Genomic DNA, 15,667 nt, shown 5'->3' with positions numbered 1-15,667 from the left:
CTGGTCAGGTCTTGTAGTCACAATAGTGAAAAAGCTGACTAAAATAATAGGTATTCTTAAAATTTTTTTGTTGGCACAAACACAAATCTTGCTTGTAATTGGTCTCATTTATTATTTTATTCTTGTTTCTGTTTAATATTGTTACTCTGAAATTATCTTAGTAAAATGATAGAAGCTTAAAGGAGCACTAAGTTACTGACTGGGACATCTCATGCTCAGATCACTTTTAAAGAAACCAATGCTGTGTTAAATATTCTGATATTGACTATTTCATTTACCTGAGAGATAATCAAAGAAAGATTAGTGCTGAAATAACTAGATCTCAATCATTGCCTGCTGGAAACTCAAGTACAAAATGTGTAGGAATGTTCATAATTTCCATGAATGGATTCAAATAAATAGTCCTTGTATACTAACTCACAAAATGATGACAGTTTTGCACCAAATAAATTATCTTCAGAAAGCGGATGTGTGTATTACTTCTCTAACACAACAGAGCAACTCCATAGAACATTGATAATTTTGTGCCATTTACCTTAACCATAGAAATATAAAAGACAAACTGTTGGGATTTTGGTTTGGACATAGAAATTCAGTCTATACTATATGAATTTTTCTCCAGAGCCATTAAATCTCTAGATGCTTTGAGAGCTGATTTGAAAAACAGTTTACTGAGATTCTCCTCCTTAAAAGCTGTTGTTGCTAGTTTATTTCCTCCATTTCTGTTAGGTTCTGGGAATCTAGTGTGAGGCTTTAAATTCAGGAGGTCTATATTCTGCTGCTGAACTGCACCTCAACCCAGATAAGAGCTCACCAAGCTCTACATACACCTAATTCCTCTCAAACTTCAGCTATATGTAGACCTAAAAGAGGCCTTAATCTAATGCACTCTCATGACTTTTTAGAACATATAGGATTTTCAGGTTTATTAGAGTTATCAGAGTGGTTGCACCCCATATACCCTGCTGCATAAAAGACAACTGCCTGACCTACCAAAAGGATCCGACTAACATGAGGACTGCAATAAAGTGGGATCCTCCAAGTTCTTACATAGTATGCACTATATTGAAGTACACTAATCATCACCAAAGAACAGAAGGGAAACTATATCATGAAACCCACTTGGAAATACATTCAATAATTCACGACAAACTGATATGTCAGCACACTAATGAAGGCTGTGTCTTCAAAAGGCCCTCACATAAATTAGAAGAGAAATCCATATCAACAGATGCATATATCTCAACATAGGAATAAAAGAATATGTAAAAAAAAAAAAAACAGGTAACATGATGTTTCCTACGGCTCACAATTCACTAGCAACTAAATCCAAAGACATCAAAGTAGGTAAAATACCAAATAAAAGATTCAAAAGAATGATTATAAAAGCAATTAATGATTTCTAAGAGTATGCAGAAAAAAATAGGTTAAATTAAGGAAGTCAGAACAGGATATCAATAGAAATTCAATGTATTGCTAGAAATGAACCAAATGGAAATCTCAGAAATGAACAAATCAAGTAAAAATTCAACTGAAAGTCTTTTTAGTAGAGTAGAGAAAGTACATGAGAATCTCAAAGTTTGAAGGCAAAGGAGATACCCTGTGTATCCAGACACTATGAAAGAAAAAAATAAGAAACCATCATCAAAATATAAGAAATTTTGGACAATAGTAAGAGACAAAACAAGAATCATTGGAATCACAGAGTAAACAAATATAGGCTAATGGCATTGATAATATTTTCAGTGAAATAATAACAGAAAGTTTCCAAAACTTGGTAATGAAACAGACATCTAGAGACAGGAAAATGAAAAAAAGACATTTTTTCCAATCCTAGAGAATGAAATAATTCAAAAAAAGATTTTATCAATGACACATTATAATATATGTATATATTATATACATATATATATACATTATACATACATATATACATATTTTATATATACATATATACATATACATATACATACATACACACAAACAGAGCAAGCATAGAATTTGGAGAGCATCAAGACAAAAACATCTTGATTGTTTCTGGGTCCATTTGCATGAAATATCATTACCCATCCTTTCACTTTCAGCCTGTCTTTGTCTAAGTGGTGTGTCTCTTTCAGCAACATATATTTGTTTTGTTTTAATCCAATCTGCCAGTCTATGTCTTTTAATTGGAAAATTAAGACCATTTATATTAGTCATTTATAGGCAAACCAATCAGAATGAACATTCTGATTGAACATGAAATTCTATGATTTCTCAATAGAAACCCTAAAATCCAGGAAGACATGGAATTATGTTTTGCAATTCCTGAAAGAAAATGCTTACGAACAAAGATTGCTATATAAGCAAAGCTATCATTCAGAATATGAGGAAAAGTAAAAATCTTTCAAGATAAGCATAAACTAAAAACATTCATGATTATTAAGCTTGAAGAAGATATTTAAAGAAATCCTACACACAGCAGAAAATTTTTTAAAAAAGGCATCAGTGGTTGGAACTGGATAAATCTCATTATAAGAGTAGTTAAACAAATGAGAATTATGAGAGAATCAAAGTATAAAAATAATAAGATGGCAGGAAATAATAAATACCTCTTTAAACACTAATATAAATGGTCTCAATTTTCCAATTAAAAGACATAGACTGGCAGATTGGATTAAAAACAAGACAAATATATGTTGCTGAAAGAGACACACCACTTAGACAAAGACAGGCTAAAAGTGAAAGGATGGGTAATGATATGTCATGCAAATGGACCCAGAAACAATCATGAGTATCTATTCTCATGTCCAAAGAGGCAGATTCAAGCCAAAAATCAACCAGAAGAGACACAGAAAGTCACTTTATACTGGTCAAGGGACCAATCCAACAAAAAGATACAACAATTATAAACAGTTATATACCCCAAATATTTGTTCACTTAATTATATAAAACAAAATCTACTGCCCCCCAAACTCAGATAGACCCCAATACAATATTGCTGGGTGATTTCAACATATCTGTCTCAGTAATATACAGTTTATCAGATGGAAATCAGCAAAGGCACTTCATATCTAAAAAAATACTATAAATTAAATGGATTTACAGAATATTTCATCCAAAATTACCTCAATACACTTTCTTCTCAGCTGCTCATGGAACCTTCTTCAAAATAGACCATATTTTAGATCACAAATCAAGTTTTAGAAAATACAAAATAAAATTGACATAATTTCTGGGATCTTATCAGATCATAATGAAGTGGCATTAGAAATCATTAGCAAGACAAAGTACAAAATTATATAACCACATGAAGACTGAATGATACACTTTTAAAGATTAAGAGGTATTAGAAAAAGCCAGGAAAATCTAAAAAATTTCTAGAATCAAATAAAAATAGGAACACAACATATCAGAATTTCTGGGACACAAGGAAGACATTTTTAGGGAAGTTTACAGCTATGAGTGCCTACATTACAAAATCAGAAAGATCCTACATAATCCAACGGTGCAAGGTCCTAGAGAAACAAGAACAAATCATTTCCAAAATCAGTAGAAAGAAGAAAATAATTAAAACCAGAGCTAAAATAAATTAAATAGAGAAAAAGATAACCAAGGATTAATGCATTGAAGAGTTTTTTTTTGTCTTGCAAAGATAAACAGGGTAGATAAACCCTTTGCTAAATAAATCAGAAAAAAGAAAGAGAAAATCCAATTTAATAAAATTAGAGATTAAAGAGGAGATATTAACATAAAGAGAGCATTATGCTAAAATACTAAGTCAGTCTCAGAAAACCAAGCGTCACATGTTACTTTTTACATATGTGGAAAATACAGAGAAAAAAGGATGGGGGGTATGATAGGATCTCATTAAAATAGAAGAGAGATCAATAAAGTAGAAAAAGAGACTAGAAGAATGGAAGTAGGAGAGAAAGAAGAGATACTTGAAATGGAATTGAAAAAATTATGTTATGTGCAGCTGCTATTACGTCAGAATGAATCCTACTATTTATGTATAATTAAAATAAGGCAACAAATATTTTAGTGAAAGAAATGAATTAAGTAAACAATCAAACAAGTTGAATTATATTATCAAATCAATTGTACGATGAGACTTCAGGACTGCCTTTAGAAAAACATGAGAAATCACAGAAGACTTGAAAGAGATTTTAAAAGGATGGTTAATTTTGAAAAATGCAAGTTGATAAAGAGAGGAACTAGACACACACAAAAAATAGCAGATACTTTTTAACTACTAATTTGAAAGAAAGTTTAAAAAGTAAAATGAGCACTAATACATATATTTTCTGGGAATGAATGAGTATATGTATTTTTAAAATAAATGAGAGTTTCATTTATCAGATGAGAACATAATGAAGGCCATATTTTACTTGTCCCAAAGTATAATTTATTGGGATAAAATTTCAAAATTTTATTTTTATTCAAACCTTGTGGTGTCAGTATATTTTATGTGTGTTTTTGTTAACAACCTAATATCAAACTGATAAGAGGGCTCTTGTAAATTGACTTAGGTTTCTGTCTTTGGGTTTCAGATTTAATCAGTGCATGAGATCAAACCATTGGAAGGATGCAGATGTCTCCAAGTTGGGAGACATTGCCAATAAAAACAAGGACGGAACCAAGAATGAAAATCATTTGGCAATCTCTTCATTCCTGTTGAAATTCTACAGGAATTCTAAGTCCAGCCTGTTTGCTACAAACATCAACTACCAAAGGAAGAAATGTCTTGGCAACTCTCTCACTGGAGAGGACATCTGTGTTTATTCTGATTGATGATGTGATATTGTTACAACACATTTTACATAGTTTAAATGACTTCAAAGGAAACACAGATTCAGGTTTACATGAAGTAATAGCTACATAAAATATGCTGCTACTCAGAGCACATCAGAATTGTTTTGTTACATGTCTGCCATATTTTTGGATTTACAGTGTCAAAACAGATCTGTGAATAGAAAGCTGGACAGCATTGCTGATTATCATGTCATACATGCTATGATTGAAGACTCTCATTCATCATTACCAAAAATATGACACCACACTAATTTTCTGAAATATGCATAAAGCTCCTGTTAAAAAAATAATTGTATAAGGGCTCCATAGTTGAATAAGTTTTAGGTGCACGATATGAATCATAATAAAAGTTTGTTTACTGTATAACATCTCAGTTTTTTTTCTAAATTGCTTGTGATTTTTAAGGACTTTGTAGAATGCAATATTTCCCCAAGTTATTTGACTATAGTGTTCTACAGAATACCTTTTAAAAAACCACAGACTATGAGGCTCAGGGGCACAAACTGGCTAGGGAGACTGAGGCAAGAGGATCACAAGTTTAAAGGTAGCCTACACAAATTTTTGAGGTCATGAGCAACTCAGAGAGACCCTGTCTCTAAAAAAAATATAAAAAAATAGTCTGGGGATGTGGCTCAGAGGTTAAGTGTCATATAAGAAGAAATAATAGTTTTAGAGGAAGTAGTGAATTTATAATGTGCCCTATTCCAAAGGGATAATCAGGTAACTAGTTCTACGTTCATTATAAGAAAAACAAAATGAAAAAAAAATTCTTATAATTGTTTTTTAAAAAAGACTGAGTAACTACCTTAAGGTAGGATGTAGAGTCCATATGCAGCTGGAAAATTGGGTGAGATGACCTTTGATGTCAATGTAACTCTTGCAAATGAATGAAATTTATTCTGAAACACTTCCCACTGGCACCTGTGAAGGAGCCTTCCAGAGGTCCTGTGCTTCTGGATTTAAGACATTCTCAAGACTTTTAAATTCTTCTGATAATATATGCTTTGAATACAGTTGATTATCATTGCTTTTATTATGATCCTATACTAGTTACTTAGGTAGGATAGAAGAAATAGGAATGAAAATTTCAGTTCAGGAGTTGCATATACTTTTGCACGCCCATCATTCCCTGAGCCAATCTCTCTTCCAGGATTTTCATCCCTAAATTCCTGGGAAACCTGTCAATCTGCCTGTGCAATGTTAATCAACTGTCCATAAGTAAAAAGAGTCAAAATATTTTGAGAAAACTACAGAGGGACTTTCTAACACTGTCTGATGATCAGATGATGAAGAACACATCAGCCTAAGAATTTGGAGATTGATCAGACTATCACAAACTGTCTTGAGAGCAACAGAATGATACCATTCCAGTATACTTTTCCATACTTACCCCTCAAGAAGTTTCCTTAAAAAAAAAAAAAAGAGCTTGGAACCCCCCCCCCCCAACACCTCTCTCACTCTCTAGATGGCCCACTTTCTCCCTTGAATGAATACTACTACTTGCTTTCCAAAATAAATTTCTGTGCCTCTACTATGCCTCTATACCTTCTCTATAGGAACTCCTTGGACCCTTACCTGGAGACAGTTCTCCCTTGACGTTACCATCATTTCTCTTTAGATTCTACTTGTGTCTTCCTCAATGCTGGTAAGTTTTCATTCTTTCCTGACCTTCCCTCTCTACTCCAGACTGCACTCTAGGCTTTGGGCATATGCAATAAAAGTAGTTTTAAAAACTCTAATCCAGGTTAAGTCACATCTATTCATCTTACACTAAATCCTACCTATACTGTTATTCATTATGTTCCTGGACCTTTTTAGGTTATTCCTCTTCTGCCTGGGCTAATTCTCTCCAGGATTTTCTCCTGTCTTCTTCTATTCACTTGGATCTATATTTAAATATTATTTCTCTAAATGAGCCTTTCTGATCCACTCTGAATAGAAAATTTGTCCCCTTACAAACCATCCTACATCCCTACCACCAAGCTAGGAGTCTAGGTCATTCTCAATGATAATCTTGATATATATATATATATATATATATATATATATATATATCAAGATATATATATATATATTTTATATATATACACTAAAACCATGATATATATCATGGTTTTAGTTTTTCTCTCACAATAGAATCTCAGCTCAAAAGGGCAGAAAATTTGTTTTCTCACTATTAATTCTTTTCTCTTAGGATAGTGATTTCCACAGCTGAATGTTAAATATTTTTTTTCACACATAAGTATATTTTATTTTCCTTTTTTAATTTTTTAATATTTATTTTTTAGTTTTCGGCGGACACAACATCTTTGTTGGTATGTGGTGCTGCGGATCGAACCCGGGCCGCACGCATGCCAGACGAGCGCGCTACCGCTTGAGACATATCCCCAGCCCCTTTATTTTCTTAAAAGTACTTGAATAGCAAATTATTTTATATAAGATAATTATAAAATTACTATAAGGATGCTGTTATAGATACATCAATAATGTTGCTATGAAGCAAAAATACAAAAATATGAGTTCATCAAACCATTTCAAAGTAGCCTGTATGGCATGATTATTTTTCAATTGGTCAGGAATATAGAAGAAGCAGTCATTTATAATCCACATTGCTACAAGGTGCTAAGGTAACTATAGCATATCTAAAACATTTTATCACTTTAATTTTCAGTAAGTTGCACACAAGACATATCAAATCAGATGTATCATTGTATAAATTAGTGTAGTCTAGAAACCAAATTGCATATTACGTATTTATAAGAGGTTATTTTCAAGGACATTAGCTCATAAGGATGAAAGATTAAACCTGCATAAATATTAATAAGAATTCCATTCATAACACAAGTTATTTTTGAAACTTTGTCTTTACAATTTCATATATTGAACACATACAAATTAATAACTTGATCTAGAATTTTGCCTAATACCCTATGTCAAGCTTCAAAGCCCTCAAAAAACATTTGTGGGTATTTGTTTGTATTTCCTTATTTAAAAACAAAAGCAGCATTGCATACATTATTCTATAATGTGATAAGTACTATTACTAACCACACTTTATACACATGAAGAAATAACAACAAAGGATTTGAATCAGCATTTTTGTCAGAGAATTCAACTACTTCAAAATGAAGACAGTAATGAAGTTCAAGAGTCTTACTCCCAGCTCTGTGCTCTTAATTACTTTATCCTCTTTCTGTCTCCTTTATGTACTTTCTTTACTAGATATAACACAAATTTCATTTTTCTTGGAATTTAAGTTGCTAGGGTTCAGATCTTTGCAAGATATATATTCAGTAGTACATGTAATATAATGAGATAGTCAGCATATATTCATATTGAAGAAGAAGGGCAGAGGTCAGAGGAGTTTGGTGCAACAAAGGGCACATTATGAAATCAGTGTACATTCCTCCTACGCTTATCCAAAATACATATATAAAGACATGAATTGGTGTGAATATACTTTGTATACAGAGATATGAAAAAATTGTGCTCTATATGTATAATAAGAATTGTAATGCATTCCACTGTCATATATAAATTAAAAAATAAAAACAGTTAATTAAATACCATGGACTCAAACTAAAAAAAAAATCAGTGCAGGTTACAAGTCTTAGTATTTGCATTGCCTGCAATATGGCTCTCCATGCTATTTGATGATTGATTTGACAGACAATAGTTGCTTGCTCTAGCTAGTTAAGCTCTACACCCCAATACTGTAGGACTCATATTACCAAATGCACAAGAAAATTGTGTTACACATGTACTCTGCCTAGGGAGTCCTAGGTACCAGTTGGAGTTAATGGATTCCCAAGGAGACTGGAAACAATCACCTGGGAAGCTCAAGCTAGGGACTTAGATCATCCATCTTCCTTGCCAATTTCCTTTCAAATAATTGATTAAAACAACAACAGCTCCAGCAACAGCATTTATCTTATTAATGGTTACTAAATGCAGGATTTGGACAAATGTGACATTTGTTCCTATGTACTAGGAGTGAAAGTTCTTACAAGGATTATTGTTTAGCCAGTTCATTACAACTGATATTTGATTTCTCAGTAATAATGCATTATTTCTCTAAAAATCTAAAAGGAGAGTAAGCATAAATTTTCATTCCAGGTGTAAAGCTTCTGGAGTTCACTTCTAGAAAGCAATTTTTGTAGACGTTATTACCGCTTCAATGTTTTTTTATATCTAAATAATTATACTTACAACAATACTTTGCTAGAAAGTGCTTGATGATTTTCCAACACAATAATATTCAATTTCTTATTGTATTTTCAAAATTCTCAAAGCTAGTATTTTTATTGACATTTTTACCCAAGAGAAAACAGAATCACAATCTAAGTTTTAATTGAAAAGGCTAAACCTGAATTCATATTTATCACTGTCAGGCCTATGTGTTTCTAGAATATGATCATAGATTCAAAGAGAATTATTCATTTAAAAAGTTTATTTTTTGGCCAGAGAAGTCATTTAAGTGACAACTGAGTAATCAACTTAACTGAATGTGTTATAGCAAATACATGATGAATGGGATGGTCCTGTCACATTTGGTATTAAACAAGGAGGACACACTTAAGGGAAAGTGGAGTATTAGTTCAGTAATCACCCTATGCAACTTTCAATCATTCATGGACATATTATTATCACTTGAAAAATGAGGAGGTAGGTTCAAGTGCTTCCCAAAATTATTAATGGACTATTTTTCAAATTATGATCCATCACAATTATTGAAAATATTATATTTTTATATCTTAATGTATTTTAATCACAGGCATACTAAACACTCTTCTGAAGCTGGAGGATTTTATTCTATAAAAGGTTCTCTCTCATTCTTTCAGCATTTCTAGTACCATAACTATTTTAAGTCAACCTTGTGAAGGAGCCCAATATCAAGGTGAGACAGAAATATTGGCAAAATAAAAATGCATTAGTAATAATAACACCATCCTGATTTGTATCAATTGAGGATATCCCATAGTATAAATACTACTGCTGTTGCCAATCCCAAGCTACTGACTTGATGCCAATGAAAATGTAAACAAGGAGAGAGGAGCAGGGAGAAGAAGATGAGCTAACAGTTATGGGAATTAGTACAGCGAGCTGCAGCAAATACCTTATTTGGGGCCACTGACATTTGTTCTGCTATCTGCTCAACTTAAGTAAATTTAAAAAAATCTTGAAAGTGCTTATACTTTGCCATCATTTATGCAAGCTTCTGATTAAATCAAGAATTCTGCCTTTTGCCCCACTTATATTTTATAGGAAATCTGAAAATTTCAATGTTCTCAAGATAAAATGTGTTGGAGTTCAAAACATACTTCCTTTCCCCATTTCTTGCCCCCAGAGAAGTACCAAAACATGATTTGACTATAATTCTAACTCCAGGATTGCTCAAGAAAGAAAGTACCAAAAGAGAGAAGACTGCTTCCATTTTTAATGTAGAATCTTTATTGAAGAAAGTTAGTTTCCTATGGGCTGTGCCATCATATAGACTATTAGAAATGCATACAGCATAACTTGATTTTATTACCATGAGAAATGAAAGCAATATTATTATTATTAATATTACTACTACTACTACTACTACTATTATTATTATTAATTCCTAAAGCCTATAAATGCAGCTCAGATTAATGTCACTCATTGGTGGAGAGTTTTAATATGTCCATTTATAAATAAAGAATCGCAATATAATGATGTTAAATAAATAATTAAATCAACATTATAATGAGTATGTTTGACACTAAGGCAGCAGATATATTTGAACAAATATGTTAGAAAGAAGTTGAAAATTTTGATTATCTGTAAATATTTTCATAGCAAAATATCCATCATATACCTAAAGCTTTAGGACATGTGGTGTGCTGGCCAAAACACTGGCATAGGAGAAATGAATTCTCATTCTCAGGCTGCTTCTAATGCTGCCACTAAGCAATTATGTGATTAAATCATGACCTACTCTCTCCATCCCTCCTTTTCTCTTATTGTAAAATAATACAAAAGGAATTTAATGCATTCAAGTGTTCTTTCAAATTCAAAACCACCTGAATTCATGATTCATGGTGTTTAGTGACAATACTTTCTTGCATCTAGCTTTATTTATTTATTTATTTATTTATTTATTTTATAAATAAACATTTTGAGCTCTTACTCTTGGCAATGTCCCAACTAGCTAATACATTTGAATTTACATAAATGTGTATACTACATGGGCAAACTATTATATTACCTAACCTGGAGTTGACTACAGAATAAAGTTCCATAATGAATGCACTTCTTTTCTTAAATACTAATTACTACAAAGAAAACTTATTCTGCTATTGACTTAATTGTGGCACTCCCCTCACCCCAAATTCATATGTGAAGCCCTACTCCAGTTCTCTATAACTGAAGAAAGGCCCTGTGAGGACAAGACTAAGATTAAGTGAGGGGATATAAGAATGGAACTCTCATCCTAAAGGGCTGGTGCCCTTAGAAGAGAGACAAACACTAAGATCTTTCTCTCCATCGTTTGTCCTAGAGAAGATGGGTATCTCTAAGCCAGAAATAGGGCCTTCATCAGAAACCAAATCAGCTGGAGCCTTGATCTTGGACTTCTAGCCACTGGAACTGTGAGAAATGAACTTTTCTATTTAAGCCACTTGGGGTAAGGTAGTTTGTTATGCCAGGTTGAAATAATGAATGCACCTTCTTTTATTTTATTTGTTTATTTTTAAGTGGTGCCGTGGATTGACCAAGTGCCTCACACGTTCTAGGCAAGTGCTTTACTACTGAGCCACAACCCCCGCCCTGTACCTTCTTTTAAATGTTTTCTCTTGAGGGATTATGAGGACAGATATGTCTTTTCTCATTATTTCAATCATTTTATTCATTCCATTGTTTATAGTCTTTGTGATTTTCTATTTTTACCTTTAAAATGAGTTTAGGCAAGAAAAATACGTATCGTAAAACTTACCCTTCTCTTTATCCTCAATTCTGAAGAGCAAATTATGGTCACTTTAATCTTTTCAGAAAGATTTTGACCTTATTTTTTTTTCTATTCTTTATTCCCATAATTCAGATCTCTTGCTTTTACAGTAGTTTCCTAACTAGTCCTTCCACCATTGCTTAATGCTTAAAATGTTTGCTTCAAATTGTTTCCGAATGAGCTTTTTAACATCCTTGTTTTCTAATAAAAATTGTTTAGTGTTTCCTAAATATCTATAGAATAAAAACATTCAATTTCTTCATGGATTAAAGATCCTACATGATCAGTTCCTAATACCTTATCTTGGCTTACATTGTTGCATGTATTTATTTAAAATAACTCATTAGTCTTTTCCTGTTGTTGTTATCACTGGAGATGGAACTAAGGGATAATTTACCACTGAGCTATATCAATATCTAGTTCTTTTTACTTTTTATATTGAGAGGGTCTCCCTAGGTTGATGATGGTCTCCACATTGCTGAGGCTGGCCTCAAACTTGTAATCCTCTTCCTTCAGCTTCCTTAGTTGCTAGGATCATGGGAATGCATCACTGAGTCTTGCTTAGCTTGGAATACACATAACAAGTTTATCCAACATCAAACTGTTCTCCATCCTTCAAGTAATAATGACAAAAGAGTAACGCCATGTGTGTGAGACATTTATCTAAATATTTTGTGTATATTGATGCATTTAATCCTACGAAGCCCATAAGGATGTTCTAGTACCATATATGTTACTCCAATTCAGACTGTTAAGTGACAGAAAAGTTGGTAACTTGGTTCATCTCAGAGAGAGGAAGTGGCAGAGCTGGGAATCCAACCCACACAGTCAAGAACCAAAATTTCAGCTGGGTCTAGTGGCACTTGCCTGTAATCCCAGCTACTTGGGAGGCAATTTAGCGAGACCCTAAACAAAAATATAAATAAAAATAGAAAATAAAATGGTCTGAGATACAGATCATAGGTGGAACACTCCTGGGTCCAGTTCCCTGTCCCCCAACTCTCTGCAAAAATATAACCCAGAATCCAAGCTTCTGAATGGAAAACATATTGCCTCTCTTAAGCACAAATACCATTGATTTCCTTTATGAATCCTTCTGTAAATTTACCAGAAAATTTCTGATACTTCTTTATTCTGCGCTTTACTGCATATTACTCTATCTTGTTAACTTGTTTCATGTTAATTCTATTTTATTATCCTTCACTAACCTGAAAAAATCTTGAAACACCATAAAATTTCATTCTTCTAGCAGTGTGTGGTATATGGTATATATTTAATACCTTAACATTACATAAAATCATTTTAATGTTTTGTAAGAATCTTAAAATACTTTACTTTGGAAAAAATTAAACTTACAATATTTAAAACTGTTATATGATTTATGTATAATATTAAACTATTTTGGTTTTATAGTTTTCAAAGAGATAAATAGTAAAGTGACAGAGAATAAAATATGGCAATATTGCTTGTTTTTATCAATTATAAGTTATTCTTAGAATCAAACAAAATATATGTCTATATTTATAAAAAATAGTTGTTTTTTTAAAGAATGACAGATTCCTGTTTTCTTGGAAATTCAGACATTTCCTAAAATAACAGTTATGAGTTGTATTAAAAAGTCATCACTTTTTAGTTAATTTTGACAGTATATGTAGTTGTGAAAATTAATATTCTAAACAGTAGTCTAAAGTTTAGATTATTAAAGATGGAGGTGTTTTCTTCAAACAAGCTGACTTATATTTAACTTTATTAGCCATGGGTCTAACACAGAGTATGATATCACTGAATTCTCTACATACACTGTGGACATTATGTAAAGAGCCAACATTATGGCTGGGTTTATTTATTTTTCATTTTTTATTTTTATTTTTTTTAAAGAGAGAGAGAGGGAAATAATTTTAATTTTTTTTTTTCCAGTTTTCAGCGGACACAACATCTTTGTTTGTATGTGGTGCTGAGGATCGAACCCTGGCCACATGGCTGGGTTTATTTAAAAAGTAACAACATGTTCACCCAATAGCAGGTCAATGTTTGGCTTAATTCCTCTCTATTTTGATATAAATAATTGTCCTCTCATTTTATTAAATCCTATCTAAAAGACCATAATATTTTTCACAATTTATTTGTTTCTTCTCTGGTAAAGTTCATAGATTAGCACATCATATTCTTCAAGAATGTTATACAGAATTTAGACTTACACCATAATTCAATTATACTAAGTAACAGCCTCTTAACAGCACAATAGACAAATAACATAGTTTTCACTTGTATTTAACACCTGAAGAATCTAAGATTGTGAAGACTAAAAGTCACAACCTCATGTTTAAGGAACATTGTTGGGGAAATGGAGTACATTAAAAAATGTTGTGAAAATGTAAAAAACATTTATTTATCTAATTTTTCACTTAATATTTATTTTTATGAACTACTCCATGTCCTGTAAGTGTTGTTTCCCAAATCCTAAATTAATAGATATTCTTAGTCTGTGTGAGAGTATATTCAACTATAACAGGCTATAATATTCACTGTGTGGGTGAAGTATGTGATCACAAATTAATTTAAACTATGAGGGCCTCATTCTGCTGGTGGTTGAAGAGATAAAAACTATCAAATGTCACAAATACTGAAGCTGTTCTCTTTTAGGCAGCACATTGTTCAGGAGGGTTAGTTTATTTGTTACCTGATTAGAGATTTCAAATGTCATAGAATGCTTTGGCTTTCCAATCCTGGCTAAAACTTAAGGATGATGGAAACAAAATTATATGTAATCATGTTCTGAATTATATCATTTACATTAGTCCTGATCTTGTAGCAAGCCTGTCTTAGTGGCAATTTTAATGGACTTCTGAGAGGGAAAAGACCACTTTTCTCTAAGGGAAGTAGTTTGCACTTTTAGAAGTTCAGTAGCCAAGTATGTGTGGATTAATTTGAAATTTAACTGATGCGATGCTTTTGGTACTCAAACGTTTATCCTGAGGGAAGTTTCCTGTAAGATGCAAAAGTAAACAAAGAAACAAACAAAAACCAATGCAAATAGGGATTTTAAACATATTTTTTAAGTTTCTATCTATTCCCCATTGTCCATATAAGCCCAGGACATATTTTTACTGTCCTGTGCCTCTCCTCAATTTATAAAAGGGTAATTTCTAAGTCTTAGCTCTAAGAGAAAAGGTAGATCTACTATCTTAGCTGCTACTGCTTTATTTTAAGTGTTGCTTTTGGTTTAGGATACAGTCATATGCCACTTAATGAGGGAATATGTTCTGAGAAATGTTTCCTTGGGTCATTTCTTCACTGTGCAAACATCACAGGTTGTGCTTAAACAAACCTGGGATAGAGGTTAGTCATGTCGTGTGGCCTCAATGCTTTCGAGAAACATGGTATAAAGGGTATAAAGGCAGAATACTGCATATTGCTTTTTAATAAACATTGTTATTAGGTAGGAATACATTATAAAATAAAAATTTAAACTATTGTATGGTAAATATAAAAGAAATCAAAGCCAGTCATAATGGTGCATGCCTGAATTCCCAGTGGATTGAGAGGCTGAAGCAAGGAGGATTGCACGTTCAAAAGTCAGCCTCAGAAACTTAGAGGGGCCCTGTGAAACTTAGTGAGACCCTGCTTAAAAAAAAAAAAAAGAGTTAGGGATGTAGCTCAGTGATTAAGCATCCCTCAGTTCAATCCCTGGTACAAATAATAATAATAATAAAAGAAAGAAAGAAAGAAAGAAAGAAAGAAATTGTAACAGCCAATTATCATCTTTATCAAGCTGTATGTGTTGTGTTGTACATAACTGTATATGCTTCACTTTTGTATGACTTGCAGCATTGCCACAAACATGTGAGCAAGGCCTTGTGCTGCAATGTTTTGGTGGCTACAATCTCACTAGGCAGAAGGAA

Source organism: Marmota marmota, unplaced genomic scaffold, assembly GCF_001458135.2.
Source record: "Marmota marmota marmota unplaced genomic scaffold, marMar, whole genome shotgun sequence".
Taxonomy (NCBI): domain Eukaryota; kingdom Metazoa; phylum Chordata; class Mammalia; order Rodentia; family Sciuridae; genus Marmota; species Marmota marmota.
The sequence above is the reverse complement of the archived record's forward strand: the minus strand, read 5'-3'. Positions refer to the sequence as shown.